The sequence below is a fragment of the Gnatocerus cornutus genome, chromosome 8, assembly GCF_029298725.1.
Source record: "Gnatocerus cornutus isolate USDA-ARS CGAHR chromosome 8, icGnaCorn1.1, whole genome shotgun sequence".
NCBI classification, from domain to species: Eukaryota; Metazoa; Arthropoda; class Insecta; order Coleoptera; family Tenebrionidae; genus Gnatocerus; species Gnatocerus cornutus.
In genome coordinates, this window is record NC_142240.1 from 7,714,230 (window position 1) to 7,726,927 (window position 12,698).

Genomic DNA, 12,698 nt, shown 5'->3' on the forward strand with positions numbered 1-12,698 from the left:
ACAAAATTCCTCCACGTCCAAAGGAAGGCCAGGACTGCCGGCATCGCAATCCCCAAGGCTGCCGCCATTGCTGACGGCTTCGTCGGAAGAGTTCAGGAGTCTCACCCGACTCCAGGAACAAGAGAAGGTGGAATTTTTCACCTACTCGCTCCCCGATGCAAGATTAACGAAAGCAGTCATCAGAGGAGTCCCAGCTCTGCTAGCAAGCCGGATGCATCGCCAAGCAAAGAAGCTCCCCCTGGTCCTGGTTGAGGTCCCAGCCAGCCAGACGAAGAACATCTTTCGCGTCACGGTTACAACGCGTCACGTCACAAGCCTCACAAAAAGGAAGCGACCAGCCAGTGCCACCGGACCGCCGCAGCCCCCTTAACCATCTCATGGGCCGAGATAGTCAAAGGAAGAACGCCGGCAAAGAAACAAGAGGTGAACTTCGCCCTCCAGAAGAACCAACTCCTGGAGGCCATCACCCAAGCGAAGGACAAACAGTGTAGTGTAATGAGCCTAGAAAGTGGCGAAATATGGACAGGGCATAGTTCTATGCAAGTCAGTAATCTCGAATTGGTGTCATGCCGTCGCAGCACGAGGCGTTGACACTGCGCCAATTGTATAAAACCTTGGTACCTTGTAAAAAGTAGACAATAATGAATAAAGATTCTTATGACTAAAGTGTGTTTGGTTACTGTAAAACCCATGTCCTGTGAGAGACCTCGCCTGGAAACTGGCAGCGTTTGTATCGCTCCTTTTTAAGATGCGTAGTTCCACACTAATTCCCTCTTCCTCACAAACTGTGTTCTGGAAACCCAACGGACACTGACAATGAAAGTCTTTAATCACCACATTTACCATCGCGCTTCCCGTCTTCCACCAAGCTGCCATTTTATCAACCAAACTCTCAAAAACGTACAAAGAAATTTGGACTCGACATTCAGTTTTCGAGCCAAAATGAAAGTCTAAATTACACTTGGGTGCAGAGAAACTCAATACTCTAGAGTACAACTGTATTTTTGCAGTTATTCGCGTCAGATTAAAAAAGGAACTCATGATACTTAAGAATACGTTTAATATGCTTGGAGGCGAATATAAATTTTTCAAGGGTGCTTATTCTTAATGTTGCGGAGCAATCAAAAACAAAAAAAAACGCATATTTAGTAAATGTTTTTTTGTAGGGGTGAACTTGTTCTTGTCTATTTATTCACCTTTTACTAGGTTTCGTTGTAACGATGTAAACCATCAGAAAACTGGGAAATGTGTGAAATAAAGTCATATTCAGCCAAGATCAACTTAGTTCAGTCACATTTAATTTAAATTTACAGCTTATAATTTGGATTTAGCGGTAAAGAATCCGTGGCGCCTCTAAAAAATGATCAATTATTGATGTTTCGTCGACAGGTTGTGTTAACTCTTCCTTTGCAAAAAAAAACTTATTTAAGATTTGATACTAATGAACATTATCTGATCAAACAAGAGAAGCAAACGCGCTGCCTAGTTTGCTACAAAAAAGTTCAAAAAGAGTGCACTCCTTAGAGTGCTCATTATCATAAAAATAAATTCAGCAATTTTTCCAAATGAGCATTGAACTTTCATAAATAATATAACAAGAGAGCTCGAAATTGTCGGAAGTTTTTCCGACAGACGAGTAGGTTGATTCGACGATCAATTGGCACGAGTAAGCGAAGGGAACGAAGTTTGCTGTGATTGGTTAATTTGAAAAAATAAATGTCTGGTGGAATCTATAGTGAGTTGAAATCTATGGGGAGTTGAATTCTCTATACAATTGCAATTGCAATTTCTCGAAAAGACGTAAAGGTGACAGAATTTTGTATGAAAGAAAACAATTAAGAACATTAAAATGTTGTATAAGGCGAATTCCACTTTGTATTAGAATAATGAAGCCCTCGTGACTGCGCCAATAAAAACGCAGCTAGCTTACGCTTGGGCTGCCTAGAAAAAAATGCAAAAATGTTTAACCGTGCAGTTTTACCTTGCATTGCACGATTTTGTTCAACTTTTTCTTGCTTCATTCTTGGACGGATTCCAAATCCACATTTTATTGTGTTGAACGAATGGGTTAGCTAACACAAAACCCGTCGAACACCAGACGGTTGCTCTAGAAAGAGCGCTTGGGCGTTGAGAATGACTGACCAACCATGGAGTTTTTTCGCTTACGCGTTCCCTCCTTAAAAGGAAACGGGGTTCTTTGACAATAAGGCAAAAATAAAACGCAAGCTAGAACTGTGAATTACTGAAGCATGTGAAAGTCCGTGGACTGCTTAGGTTGCATTGGTGCCTAAACCCTATGGAACCATAAAGAACTTAACGCCATAACACCGTAACAGATGGTCTGTTACATAGTGCGAAATTGTTCAACTGTTTAAAAGCATATGAGTTTGTAAACAGCGGTATGTTTGCTTCAAAATGCTTGGGAGAAAATTTCTTCGACAACTTTACAAAAATGATAAAAAAAAATTGTAAAGTTTGACAACAATGTGATTCAAGAAGTAGAAGAGGATGACAACGCAGAAGATACAATTCATTTAAGCATTTTTGGAGATAAACTGACTTCAGCAGCTCAAGAAGTTGCAGGTGATCTCGCGAACACTGCCTTACATGCTGGTGAAGTAATCGACTGGATTGATGATGATGGAAAATTAACCGAGACTAAAGAAGAAGAAGGAGAAGGTATATAACAACAATCCTCTTGCTATCCAAACCTGCTGCCAAGTAGAAACATCTTCCCACAGTACTTCTGTCAGCTTCTTACCCATTTCCCCAGGAGCTGATTAAAGAAACACTCATTGCGATGAGATGAAGAGGTCCTTTCCCAGGACGAGACCACTTCCTTCCTTCTTTTCTCTTCCAGGTTTCTCGAAGGACTTCCAAGAAGATCATCAGGTTACCCACGAAGAGTTCCAGGATTCTCACGAAAAATTCAAGGATACCCATGAAGAGTTCCAGGATTCCCACAGACTCCCAGGCACCCATGAAGAGATCCAGAAATCCCACCAAGAGTCAATTCCTTCTTTTTTTATTTTCTTTACTTTAACTCTTTATCTTTAATTTTCTAGTTGCCGTCAATACATTGTTAGTCATATTTAAGAACCAACTTTATTTAGAATAAGCTCGTGTATTGTCCACCAAAGTACCAGGTTCGCCGAAAAGGCCACCAGCGGCCAAATAAACTGTAATATTAAAATGAATTTGTTTTACCGCGAAATATTACTACATGACACGCCATTAAGCTCCAACTTCGCTGTCACTGATCTGTCATCTGTCAAGTCAGGTGTAAGTGTTAAATTTGCGGATTGCGGTTGTTACAAGACAGATGAGCACTTTTTATGAGCTTTTCTCATTATGCTTGGTGATAAATAACAAAATAACGTTCACCAGTGCAAAGCAAGCAGTTTTTTCCAACTTGAGCAAAATCGTACGGTGTAAGAAAACACATGTCCAAAAAATGTCAACGCACCTTTGATTAATAGTAATAAGAATCACCCTCTATGTCTGTATTGCTGGTCATCCGCCAATCAGGCGCACAGATGGCGGTGAGAAATTTGAGTGTTGCCGGTTGGCCGCGCCACGCGCCGTTAATCCGTGACATGTGCGCGTGCACGTCTAAATGGCGGGATATTTAAAAAACATAACTTTGAGAGATGGCGGGAAATTTTAATTGACGGATAGCTATGAATTCGACATTTGTGAGTAAGAGCTGAGACATTATTAGTACCTAGATCTAATATTTTTATATACTTTGTGGTAATTCAATTTTCAACATTCATTGATCGTTATTATTGTTATAAAGCCTAAAATAAAGAATTTACTTAAAAGAACAATGTGTTGTTTCATCTAACAACATTACAATAAGCAGTAATTGTAGCCATTTCAACATTTCAGAAGAAAACTTTTCCGTAAAACTTACTATTACTAAATTTACTATTTTGCAGTAAAAAATCTGATACTTTCATTTATTCCTCATTGGTCCCAAAATTTTCTGTCACTTTTGAATATTCAGTTTCAAGCATTTTTGTAATGTTAGCGAACACTACTATTCAAAAAAATTTTAACTCATAATTTTGTTTTCGCTCTCTGCAATGACTTAAATCTCATTAAAATACACCAACTGTTACTAGTAAAATTCCAAATTTTAAGTTTTCTAATATCGAAAGTAAAAGTTGGACTTAGTTGGTCTTCGATTTGTGTGTTTTGTGTAATGCACGCTTAATCCGCACCTGGATAATCCAGGTTCTACTGTATTTATGTATTTTTTGTAAAAACGTCTTAAAATTTCTTGTGATTTCTTATAATTTTTCGTAAAAATGTCTTAAATGTTACCGAATATTATGCTTCAAATGTCGCCAAAATCTTTGTATGCTAGATTGTTTAATTTTGTATGTTCTTAGTTTAATTTATTATTTATTATACCATTTAGTTCGTAGAGTTCATTAAGGTAATTTTTTAAGCAGAAATTTTGTTCAAATACTTTCCACCAACCATTCACAGTTCGGCGGAAGCAAGTTTTAGGGCATCTCTTTTTAGAAAAAAGTCAAATTTTAAATCATCTTAGGTTGAATTACTGTTATTTTAAACAATTATGAAAATTTATGTATCAATATTTGAATTTCCTTTAATGTTTAAACTTTTGATGGCTTACCCGGTTAAAATTCTAACTATAATCAACAACAGTATGTTTGCAGTAAAAAGCATTTATTTATGTCATACAACTTTAAAATCAAGACAGAGGAGTAAGAAATTGCAATAAGGTGAATGTCAAAATATCATAACTAATTTTATAATAATTTTGATAATTTTAGTGCTGCGGCTATGAAATTTGGTGAACATACAACTTTTGAGCCGTCAATTAACTCTACCAAATTGCAAAACTGTAGAACAAAAGACAAAATTTTAGTAATTGTTAAGATGGAGCGAGAAATTTAGACACCTTTGTTTAAATTCGGAAAAGTTACTACCTATGAGTTATGTATTAATTTTAGTAAATTACAATAGTCTAGAACGGAAGACAGATTTTGAAAATTTTATTTTAAAAACAGAGCAAAAATTTTCGCCATCCATCATTAACATTTCGGCAATTTTATTGCAACATTTTGGGAAAACTATTACTTTTGAGCCGTGTGTTAATTCCACCAAATTGCAAAATTGTAGAGCAAAAGACACAATATTTGGAAATTTTACTTTTCAAGAGGAAGCAAAATGTTCTGATTTTCGTAATTTTCGTAGTTTGTAATTTTAGTAATTTCTGTGTGACACAGCTATGAAAATTGGGGAATTTTCTACTTTTCACTCGTATATTAACTTCAACAAACTGGAAAATTGTTGAGAAGAAGGCGGACATTCTAGAAATTTTAACTACACTGACAGCAAAATTTATGCAAAATCGGCCAATTAATTTAAAAAATCACTTAAAAAAATAATTCACACCAACCATTACTTTAATTTTAAAAAATCGAAGAGATTCCCACTTTTGTTTTTTGCAACTATTTTGAAACAAGTGTTAATTTTCTGGAAAAAATTGATATTAAATTGTCAAAATTACTTTAAAATGCAGGTACATACATACAAGGTGTTTATAAATGTTTCTAGCATCAAAGGTGGCTATGAAATGTCAAATAAATTTGCCGCTCGTTACAAATGTGGGTTTAGATTTTTCAACTGACTTTTGTAGTTAATCTCAATCATTGAAGACAAACTGTTCAAGTTGTGGTTTGAAGCCTGAAAATCTAAAATTTTGACACAAAACCGTAACTGAAAAGTAGTAGATGTAAGTGACATTTGACATAATTGTGAACATAGTTGTATTCACTATGAAAACAAAGCGGCCAAATAGCGCATGACAGGAACTCCAAAGCCACCCTTGATGCTAGAAACATTTATAAACACCTTGTAGAAGGACCCAGTTCAGTTGGAAAAAAAAATGCATATTAAAAAAATTATAAATAATTTGCGCTAATTTTGCGACGCAATGTACAGTTTATCAAACGCTCTAGTGCGGTTATGGCTTTGACTTTTGAAACCGTTTATAGCCACCTTACCGCAAACCCCTATAATCATAATAACCCTCAAGTGGTTGGGTCTCATCTGGCTTGAAATGAACCGTAATAAATATTCTCAATCTCTTTTCAAATATGCAATTTAAACGCGCATTGCGAGTTATTGATGACTATTTATTTCAAATCGTGCGTAATAGTCGTAATTTTTGATCCAAAAATATTTTTTTGGACATATTTTTACACTAGGTTCCTTATGCTTCTAAGAAAAATTAGATTATCTGGACCTAAGTCCCATAATAGAAACTTTCAAAAAAAATTAACAATGTTTTTACAAAAATAAAGATAATGCGTTATTAGAAATAATGGCTAACAAAGATATATTAAAATTAACCCAAATTCAACAACTTTTATGGACTATTTAACCTTAAAAATAACGCCCACAAATTTCGTTCTTCTGGCACCAAAAATGTGGAAATTAAACCGCGTTCAAGTTTTTTTTGTAATTTTTTTTAGCTACTCGAAATAAAAATTTCTACAAATTCTCCTTTTCGCTCTAAATTTTTGTAAATCGGCACTGTAAATAAGGCAGTCAAGAGTGATAATCTCCACCAATTTAGTTAAAATCGCTTAACAAATAAAGAAATTGCAGGATCTTAAAAAAAATTGGTGGCATTTTTATGGTCTTAATTCGAAAATTTTTAAAAATTCGACCTTTTAATCAAAATTTTTGCAAATTAGTGATATTACTAAAACAAACAAAAGAAACAACATGCATAAATTTCGTTCCAGTCGCACTAGAAATAACGAAATTACAGTGTTGAAAAATTGACATTTTCAGTTGTCCAAATAAAAATTTCTAAATATACTCCTTTTTGGTTTGAATTTTTCTAAATTGGTACTATTAATAAGACAGTCAAGACTTATAAACTCCACAAATTTCCAAATGTTCCAATACACGTATTTTTTTCTTTAGTATCCCCAATTAATATAATTGCGTTTATCATCAACTTGAGTAAGTTTGGGTCACTTGAGTAACAAAATCACCTCAAAATGTAAACCTGTAAGGAGTTAGTTTGTAAGACTGACCAGCTGGGAAAAAATATTTATTAGATGAGACCCAACCATTTGAGCGTTATTATGTTAAGTCAAAGCCATAACCGCACTAGAGCGTTTGTTAAACTGTACCAGAGTCTCGACTTTAAAGTGAGTGCCCACCTCCTGCACGCCAAAGAAGAGAGCGATTACACAGAGTTACGGCCATTAGTACTGATTTGCTAGCCGTTTTATTCCTGGTCAGATGGATCCTCCTCACATGGAAGAAGTCGTGAAAAATTACCCCAATTTTCTTAACGGTGAGCGTTAAAATTAACATTCTTGATTAAATTTTTATTCCTTATGGTTAATTGCACTTGGGAGGAGGAGGAGAATGCTAAAAAAGCCCCGTTTGTGCGAATATTACCAAAACACTTTTCGGTAAAAGATGTCACATGTGAGAAAAAGACAAAGATGCTACTTCATTGTGAAGTATACTTTTGAAAACGCGGATGACCTAGACTAAAAGTGATTGTCAATCGGATTAAAAAATATTCGCCTGCAAATACCATGATCGTATCTGAATAGATAGAACCACCGAAATCTATCAACATAGAATACCTCGTTTGCTGCAGATGCAGCCGGATGGATTTTGAGTGGCCCATACAAACACCAAAAGTGTGTTTTTAATTTTAGGGCCGTTAAGCCCAGGAGTGTGTTCATAAATGCACACTGTGCGAACTTGTTGCAACAAAAATTTTCTTAACGATGAGCGTTATAATTAACATTCTTGGTTAAATTTTATGGTTGATTGCACTTGGGAGGAGGAGGAGAATGCTAAAAAAGCCCTGTTTATGGGGGTTTGCGGTAAGGTGGCTGTAAACGATTTAAAAAGTCAAAGCTATAACCGCACTAGAGCGTTTGTTAAACTGTAGTTATAATATTTTGCCAACTACATTATTGGAATTTTTTTACCCAGTTGTCTTGGTTTTTAGAGTTGTATGACATAAATGCTTTTCTCAGCAAATAATTCTGTTGTCGATTATAGAATTTTAATCAGATAAACCATCAAAAATTTTAAAAAAATTAATGAAACTTAAATTTACAAAATGTAAGTATTTGTGCCTACGACTATTTAAAATTTAACTTCTTTTGAAAGAGGGGTGTTCTAGAACACATTGTTTTTTCTGAAAATATTTATCTAAAATTTCTATGACGTGATCCATTAGTTTTCTATTCTAGACAGCCCCATGCACCTTTATCACACAAATATTTAGCTTTTATACGCCTCAACAAGGGCAGTAGTGGTTTTTAACTACTGCCAATGGAAACTTAATGAATCACACTGTATTTTATGACAAAAATACCATAAACTATAACTTACCCGTGTTAAAAGTAGGGAAACAGCGACGATTGTGCCATCGATACAAAAGGACCTCCTGCTAATAAAAACGAATTAAAATACGAAAATATTGGAGTTAGTTCATATTACCTTCAATTTATAAAACATTCACCACACACAACGTAGAACTAAAACCGCGCAATCATCGAGAAAATGAGGTTAGGACGCTAAAGCATGCATTCCACCGCAAAAAGTGCACAGAGATTGAGGTTGATTTTTAGATAAAATTGTATAATAACACTGTGGTCCTATTTTTTCAAACTTGACCAAACAACTCGACAAAAAGACCGTGAAATGCGAATTGTGAACGACCTTCAGCAACTAGCCCGCGTCCCGCGCTGTGACGTAGGACTACCAACATTAAGATGTTCTCACCAACTTCACAACTAAATTAATTATTAGGAACTGCAGTAATTATTAAAAACCCAAATGCATTTAGATTTATGGCAATGAAGCTGAGAATTCAACTCCACAGAATAAAGCCGTTGCTAGTAAAATATTTAATTAAAATGTTAGCTTGAAACATTACCAACGCGTGGTGACAAAAGTTACTAAATAGACATGTGGTGCGTTGGCTGTCATCTGCCAAAACATGATTAGAAGTGTGAAGTTGTGAACGACAAAATGAGGAAATATTTGCTTATTATACAAAAGTAAGTACGGTTGCGGTTAAAACAACAAATAATTAAATCAATTTCTTGTTTTCAGAATGGTTCCATTTCAAAAAGAACGGTAGAACTAGTCTCATTGGTGGAGGGAAAACTACCAACAAGAACCAGGTAAGTATTAAAGTCTGAAAAGAATTTAAATATTGTTACTATAATTACAATTGTGTTTCAAGATCCGAAGACCTTGATACAATCAGTTTAAGCTAGGAATTAGGAGTCAATCACTAAGAAAATACTGTTTTTTCATACCAAACTTTGTGAAAGCAAAAACAATGCTATGATAAAACTCCTTTTTAGGAAACAATCAGGTTAAAATGCTTCTTTGGTCGAATCCAACACTGAATACTTGTTTGTTAATTGCTTAGTTTATTCAACTTCATAATGGGGTTGCAGCAAACCACTTAAATATTTATTATACATTATAAAATCTTTGGGGTCAATTTATCTGTCTCTTTCTTATTACAGTTTGAGATCTGTTGAGCGTTGCTCATTAGCTAATTCAAAGAAACAATATTTTTTAAGGTTTTATGAGTACAATTAATAAATTATTAACATTTAACTTAGTACTCTAGTATTTCGCAAATTCAATTTCTGAATGCAAGACAACATGTATGGTTAACGGGTCTTTCTTATTCTGACAGAGATGCTATTCTTGTCTTTGATCTATCATCGACTGAAATCTTCGACCTTCGATACTCGAGGTCGCAATTTGGTGAGATAGATTTGATTATACATTTTAGGAGTTAGATGGGGACTCGTGGAAATAGATTTTGTTTAATTAATGTAAATACAACTCCTTTTGGGCTTTGGAGTTTTTCAATGTCATTCAAAATGTAAGGAACGGAATTTTACCCAACCACCAGTACAAAACTTGATACATTATTTTATTTAGTTATGAAGATGTTGTTCACTTGAGTAACAGCATAAAAGACTTCTACATATGAGTACTCGTTGTACTCGTTTTGACTTTGTTTATTTAGATTTCTATTAATATAATTTTCAAGAATCATTGAAACGTCATCTTAAATATAAATCTGTAAATAAATAAAGTGAAGATGTTATATTTTATTATCAAAGTTAAAAACGTATTATTTAACTTCATTGGAGATTTCAACTATTCATTGTCTTCTACTAAAGTAGAAAAAAATAGCAACATTAGATGATTTTATGAAGCAAATGAGTTGGCATTTTTTTGCTCCAATGGCTTAGTTTGTTTATTGTTTCTGAACTACGCGCTTTTGGTTATTGCTGAAACTGAATTGCGCATTTTTACTGATTGTTGGTGGTTTAAGTGATTTATTATGCATTTGTAGTGACTATCGTTTGACGGGATTTCCCCGTTTTTTAAGGATTCCTCCCAAGCGCTGACCTGACCTGACCTTACAGGGCGACCCAATTTTTCTAATGTGTTTAAATTTATCATGGTTTGATCCAATAACGTCCTTACCGACTCGTTCTTTTACGCAAGTGGCAAATCAAATAGATTTTTGACGTGGTTGTTTAGGATGAGACGTTTATTATAAGTTTACTTCGTTTGTAGTGCATCTAGTTTTAGTCAAGGCAAGCTTTTAAGTAATGAAGTTTTTGTACATCGCTTAAGGCATTGTTTGAATCTATTAAACTTTGGAAAGTGTGGAAAAAACCTGACCATTCAGCGTACGTTTCATCAAATTTGGCCAACTTAATAGTTGGCAATTTGATTAATTTTTGTATGATTAGCAGAATTGGCGATTGAGGTGTTTTACAGTAAAACACATCGATAGTTGTAAATTGTTTATTTAATTGTCTGTACAAGTCGGTGGTCTGTTTTAGAGACCCTATTTTTAAAACCAACTCTACACTTTTTTTTTTTTTTAATTTCACTAACACTAATCTGTACATTTTCTTATTACCTAACTATTAATCATGTTTGTATATATTTTATTAGTAATGGTTATATGCACTTGAGCATAAATGACAAATTCATACTTAAAATTAATTTTTGAATCGAGGATGGGGTTTTATCACTCTTCCAGTCCTCGACTTGTGTCCACCCTCAAAATCGACCTTAATTTTAAAGATAAAATTTTGAAAATTTACATACGCTTAAACTTGACAAAGCTTTAAAAGCTGACGCTAAAATTTGTTTTTTAACACTGATAGTTTTGGCGTCGCGACGCCTTAAAAATGTAATTTTTAGCTAATTGTAAGGGTTTGTAAATTCAACCTTTAATTTAATTGTTTTTCAGTATAAATGTGTTAAAAATATCTCAATTGTTATTTTAGATTTAAGGCAAATTGAATTCAAAATTTGAGAAAAAATAGCTGTTTTATCAATGAATGAAGTGACTTGTGAAATTTTGGTTTAAACGTATTTTGCCACTGCGCCGTCATTATTTTGAAAAGTAACTTAATAAAACAGCGTTTCTGCATTAGATTGAATAAATAAATAAATTTAAATAAAAACTAAAATATTTGTGTTAGTTATGTTGAAAAAAAATGAATTCGCGAATATTTCCGCAAAAACTCAAAAATCGCTAAAAATTATACTTCTTAGGCGTCGCGACGTCAAACAAACCGTGATAAAAACAAATTTTTGCGTCAGCTTCTAAAGCTTTCAACTATGAGCGCATGTAAATTTTCAAAATTTCATCTTTAAAATTAAAGACGATTTTAGGGGTGGACACAAATGTTACCGGATCTTGTATAGTTGTTCTTTTTATTTTACAACCCTTACATTAATTTCCGCACTATTATTAACCGCATTTTTGTCACTATTACCCACAGTTTCATTCGCTGTCTGCAATTCCGCACTTTTGTCGTTTTCACTATTTACTAACCCTAAATTAAAATTATTGTCTAAAGTAACTAGGATCCTGCTATTTACATCACTACTTTCTTCTTCCTTCATTACTGTAGCCACATTTCTTGACCAATGCATTGTTTTCTTTGAATCAGTTACTTGCTTGCCATTTTGCTTCAGAGATGAAGGTTTCTGAAATTTACTATTTCTAGTTCTGAACCCTTACTTTATACCTACGTTCTCCTAATTGTTGTAATAAAGGATTTCGTTTTCCTGCAGTCTAATTTCACTATTGTATGTTCCGCAGATTAACACTAATTTAATCAGTTCATCACATAATGTCAGTCACAAATTCTTCTAGAGGCATATCTTCATTTTGCTTGGTCGTGAAAAATTTGTACCTTAATAATGCGACATTTTGGCGGGGTAAAAAATGGTTATTGGTTGGAATTTCGCAATGACGACTTCCAATTTATCCTTCTCATGGTCTTCAAATTTGAAAGTGAAGTGTAATAATTGGGCAACTTGAATCGTTTCAGCCTTTTTGTTCACTACCGAAATTATTCAAGATAATGTGTGTTTCACAATTATTTATATTGTTGATAGCAGCGTCAATAGCGTTATTGTTATTGGTTTGGTCGCTGTCGCAAAACGCTGGTAATTAGTAAAGTGACCATTCTTTTTAGCTCAAAACGGAACGTCTATACATTATCTGTATGGATCATACTACTAATATCATAACTTTATTATACAGGGTCCGGCAACACTTGTGTCCACCCCCAAAATCGTCTTTAATTTTAAAGATAAAATTT

At 34.2% G+C, this 12,698-nt stretch overlaps 1 protein-coding gene across 1 annotated transcript in view; it reads left to right on the forward strand.

Moving 5' to 3' along the window:
• The first annotated feature begins 8,999 nt into the window (after positions 1-8,999).
• Positions 9,000-12,698, forward strand: part of Trs23 (trafficking protein particle complex subunit 4-like protein Trs23) — a 46,667-nt gene continuing 42,968 nt past the window's right edge. The window contains exons 1-2 of the mRNA XM_088043666.1: positions 9,000-9,089; positions 9,145-9,215. The gene's annotated coding sequence lies outside the window, so the exon portion shown is untranslated. The remainder of the gene's footprint in view (positions 9,090-9,144; positions 9,216-12,698) is intronic.